At 51.6% G+C, this 5000-nt stretch overlaps 1 non-coding gene across 1 annotated transcript in view; it reads right to left on the minus strand.

Annotated features, from left to right (window-relative positions):
• LOC124563353 overlaps nt 1-30 on the minus strand; it is a 1910-nt gene extending 1880 nt beyond the window's left edge. Inside the window, exon 1 of the ribosomal RNA XR_006970114.1 lies at nt 1-30. This exon is cut by the window's left edge and continues 1880 nt beyond it. This is a non-coding gene — a ribosomal RNA (small subunit ribosomal RNA).
• Between the last annotated feature and the right edge of the window lie 4970 nt (nt 31-5000).

Raw genomic sequence — 5000 nt, forward strand, 5'->3', positions numbered from 1 at the left:
CATATGACTACTGGCAGGATCAACCAGGGAGCTGCGTCAACTAGAGCTGAGCAGCCGGCCGCCCGGGAGTGTGTCCCGGGGGCCCGCGCGAACACGCAAGCGTCCGCTCAATTATTCTGCAAACAGGAGGAGGCTGAGCTCCCCTGCACGATACACCTCGAAACCCTCTCAGGTCCCGGCGGCGCGCAGCGCCGTCCTAAGTACTTGGTCGGGTTCGAGAGAGGCGCAATCGCCCGGAGTTTGGCGAGTAGACGCTTTAGGTGCGACCACCCGTGCTCCCAACTGAGCTTGCCGCTGCCGACAGAGGCCCGGGAGCGTGCTGTCGTGGCATTGCCGGCGGGAGACAACACGCGCCACCTACGGTGGCCGGCAGCTCCAACGCCAGCGCCACAGAAGGACAAAAGCCCCACTTGGGTGCCGAAGCGAACTCTCCCAGCACAGCGCACGCGCCAACACGTCCGCACAGCTGCGATACAAACCACCTGCGAGAACCGCAGAGGCGACCGAGCAGCAGACGGCGTCGCGGCGCCGAGCGCCGGGCGGCGGCGCATCCTCAGCGCACACAGTCCTCAATCGGACCAGCACACTGCAGATGTCCACCGCGCTTCGCACCGGGCCCGCGAGGACCTACTTTGGCCGCACGGCGCCGCGTGCAGGGTGCGCCGGCGCGCAGCTGCGCCGCCTGCCGCCTCCGTCGGCCGGCGCGCCTGCCACTGGCCGCCCCCACCAGCCGGCTGTAGCGCGTGCGCCCACGCACCGCGCGGCCAGCACGCCGGGAGGCCCCCCCTCACCGGCCGGGGACGGTCCCACCCAGCCACCGCCGCGTATCGCTTCACACCCACATGCCATTCACGTTCGTGGGCATGGTGGGTATCGCTGAAACAACCGGTTGGTAGCTCAACCGATCGTCGCCATCACTGATTCACCTCTAGCGAGAACAACCGCACCACAACGGTTTACCAGTTGTTCATTTGCGTAACGTCACCAGCAAACGTAGACGTCCATCGCCATTTGCAAATTCAACGATTGTTGCATGCCTGTGTCAGGTGTCACGACACACTATGTCTGCCCACATACACGCAACAACATGTGCACGCTTCGCGAACACGTGGAAGGTGGCCCCCGTACGTATGCGATGTCCATTGCGCGAACGACTGTCAACCGGCCTCTGTCGCATGTCGCAGATGTGGAACGCAGTGCACCATGCTGTCACGGTGTGTGAGAAGAGACGACTACGTCTGACAACACGCGCCACTACATCAACAGACGGCTCATGCTGATCGCCATCCAGGGCATACCACACTGCAATCCGGCTCTTATAGGGAGACGACACATAGCTGAGTGCACAACAGTTGGACCGCATGGTTCGCCGTTGTTGGCGCAGTCGTTGTACGGTCACATGTACCACGATGTATCATTCAGTACATGAGGACCAATGTGCAGTACAGTGTGTGATTTGGACGTACAACATCAGCGGACAGTTGACACAGGCCGTACCACAGCGTAGGCTAAGTGCTTCGCCATGCGAATGCCAATGAACAACTGCGAAGGGCATTGAGCATGTACGTCCTGCTGCCATCCACATTACAGTGTATCGCTGCAAGGTGTTTAACATGAAGCGATACACTGGGGACCAGGCAGTGCGAGTAGCAAACTATATTGCGGGGGTTGCAGTTAGGCAACACTACACTAATTTAACGCGTCGTATGACAATTACAGAGCGGGTTAAGGCCCAACGTGTGTTGGGTTAAGGCCCAACGTGTGTTGGGTTAAGGCCCAACGTGTGTTGGGTTAAGGCCCAACGTGTGTTGGGTTAAGGCCCAACGTGTGTTGGGTTAAGGCCCAACGTGTGTTGGGTTAAGGCCCAACGTGTGTTGGGTTAAGGCCCAACGTGTGTTGGGTTAAGGCCCAACGTGTGTTGGGTTAAGGCCCAACGTGTGTTGGGTTAAGGCCCAACGTGTGTTGGGTTAAGGCCCAACGTGTGTTGGGTTAAGGCCCAACGTGTGTTGGGTTAAGGCCCAACGTGGGTTGGGTTAAGGCGCAACGTGGGTTGGGTTAAGGCCCAACGTGGGTTGGGTTAAGGCGCAACGTGGGTTGGGTTAAGGCGCAACGTGGGTTGGGTTAAGGCGCAACGTGGGTTAGGTTAAGGCGCAACGTGGGTTAGGTTAAGGCGCAACGTAGGTTAGGTTAAGGCGCAATATAGGTTAGGTTAAGGCGCAATATAGGTTAGGTTAAGGCGCAATATAGGTTAGGTTAAGGCGCAATATAGGTTAGGTTAAGGCGCAATATAGGTTAGGTTAAGGCGCAATATAGGTTAGGTTAAGGCGCAACGTAGGTTAGGTTAAGGCACAACATAGGTTAGGTTAAGGCGCAACATGGGTTAGGTTAAGGCGCAACATGGGTTAGGTTAAGGCGCAATATAGGTTAGGTTAAGGCACAATATGGGTTAGGTTAAGGCACAATATGGGTTAGGTTAAGGCACAATATGGGTTAGGTTAAGGCACAATATGGGTTAGGTTAAGGCACAATATGGGTTAGGTTAAGGCACAATATGGGTTAGGTTAAGGCACAATATGGGTTAGGTTAAGGCACAATATGGGTTAGGTTAAGGCACAATATGGGTTAGGTTAAGGCACAATATGGGTTAGGTTAAGGCACAATATGGGTTAGGTTAAGGCACAATATGGGTTAGGTTAAGGCACAATATGGGTTAGGTTAAGGCACAATATGGGTTAGGTTAAGGCACAATATGGGTTAGGTTAAGGCACAATATGGGTTAGGTTAAGGCACAATATGGGTTAGGTTAAGGCACAATATGGGTTAGGTTAAGGCACAATATGGGTTAGGTTAAGGCACAATATGGGTTAGGTTAAGGCACAATATGGGTTAGGTTAAGGCACAATATGGGTTAGGTTAAGGCACAATATGGGTTAGGTTAAGGCACAATATGGGTTAGGTTAAGGCACAATATGGGTTAGGTTAAGGCACAATATGGGTTAGGTTAAGGCACAATATGGGTTAGGTTAAGGCACAATATGGGTTAGGTTAAGGCACAATGTGGGTTAGGTTAAGGCACAACGTGGGTTAGGTTAAGGCACAACGTGGGTTAGGTTAAGGCACAACGTGGGTTAGGTTAAGGCACAACGTGGGTTAGGTTAAGGCACAACGTGGGTTAGGTTAAGGCACAACGTGGGTTAGGTTAAGGCACAACGTGGGTTAGGTTAAGGCACAACGTGGGTTAGGTTAAGGCACAACGTGGGTTAGGTTAAGGCACAACGTGGGTTAGGTTAAGGCACAATACGGGTTAGGTTAAGGCACAATACGGGTTAGGTTAAGGCACAATACGGGTTAGGTTAAGGCACAATACGGGTTAGGTTAAGGCACAATACGGGTTAGGTTAAGGCACAATACGGGTTAGGTTAAGGCACAATACGGGTTAGGTTAAGGCACAATACGGGTTAGGTTAAGGCACAATACGGGTTAGGTTAAGGCACAATACGGGTTAGGTTAAGGCACAATACGGGTTAGGTTAAGGCACAATACGGGTTAGGTTAAGGCACAATACGGGTTAGGTTAAGGTACAATACGGGTTAGGTTAAGGCACAATACGGGTTAGGTTAAGGCACAATACGGGTTAGGTTAAGGCACAATATGGGTTAGGTTAAGGCACAATATGGGTTAGGTTAAGGCACAATATGGGTTAGGTTAAGGCACAATATGGGTTAGGTTAAGGCACAATATGGGTTAGGTTAAGGCACAATATGGGTTAGGTTAAGGCACAATATGGGTTAGGTTAAGGCACAATATGGGTTAGGTTAAGGCACAATATGGGTTAGGTTAAGGCACAATATGGGTTAGGTTAAGGCACAATATGGGTTAGGTTAAGGCACAATATGGGTTAGGTTAAGGCACAATATGGGTTAGGTTAAGGCACAACGTGGGTTAGGTTAAGGCACAACGTGGGTTAGGTTAAGGCACAACGTGGGTTAGGTTAAGGCACAACGTGGGTTAGGTTAAGGCACAACGTGGGTTAGGTTAAGGCACAACGTGGGTTAGGTTAAGGCACAACGTGGGTTAGGTTAAGGCACAACGTGGGTTAGGTTAAGGCACAATACGGGTTAGGTTAAGGCACAATACGGGTTAGGTTAAGGCACAATACGGGTTAGGTTAAGGCACAATACGGGTTAGGTTAAGGCACAATACGGGTTAGGTTAAGGCACAATACGGGTTAGGTTAAGGCACAATACGGGTTAGGTTAAGGCACAATACGGGTTAGGTTAAGGCACAATACGGGTTAGGTTAAGGCACAACGTGGGTTAGGTTAAGGCACAACGTGGGTTAGGTTAAGGCACAACGTGGGTTAGGTTAAGGCACAACGTGGGTTAGGTTAAGGCACAACGTGGGTTAGGTTAAGGCACAACGTGGGTTAGGTTAAGGCACAACGTGGGTTAGGTTAAGGCACAATACGGGTTAGGTTAAGGCACAATACGGGTTAGGTTAAGGCACAATACGGGTTAGGTTAAGGCACAATACGGGTTAGGTTAAGGCACAATACGGGTTAGGTTAAGGGACAATACGGGTTAGGTTAAGGCACAATACGGGTTAGGTTAAGGCACAATACGGGTTAGGTTAAGGCACAATACGGGTTAGGTTAAGGTACACATTGTTGTAAGGAAAGGTGTTTTGGGGGGGGGGGGGCCGGTTTGTTGATTGTGATTATCGTAAGTAAATGACTGCGGCATCATCTGATTTGCCACGTCAGGGTGCACCTTTGGCTCATAACAGGCGGCGCTCTGATTCCATGCTTGTGGCAGACCTGTGTCTTTCATTCCTGCCATTGTTTGTGTGCTGTGACAGGAGGCAGTATTGTGATGTTGGGTGTACCCCTGTGTAGGACATGTGTGGGTGTTGGTGGCTTAGCTGAGCAATGGTGGTTGTCGGAAGGGTGGGATATTCTGTTTTGTGAGTGGACCTCCCGGTCTGGTTATGATAGTGTGGAT

The sequence above is a fragment of the Schistocerca americana genome, unplaced genomic scaffold (assembly GCF_021461395.2).
Source record: "Schistocerca americana isolate TAMUIC-IGC-003095 unplaced genomic scaffold, iqSchAmer2.1 HiC_scaffold_1192, whole genome shotgun sequence".
Taxonomy (NCBI): domain Eukaryota; kingdom Metazoa; phylum Arthropoda; class Insecta; order Orthoptera; family Acrididae; genus Schistocerca; species Schistocerca americana.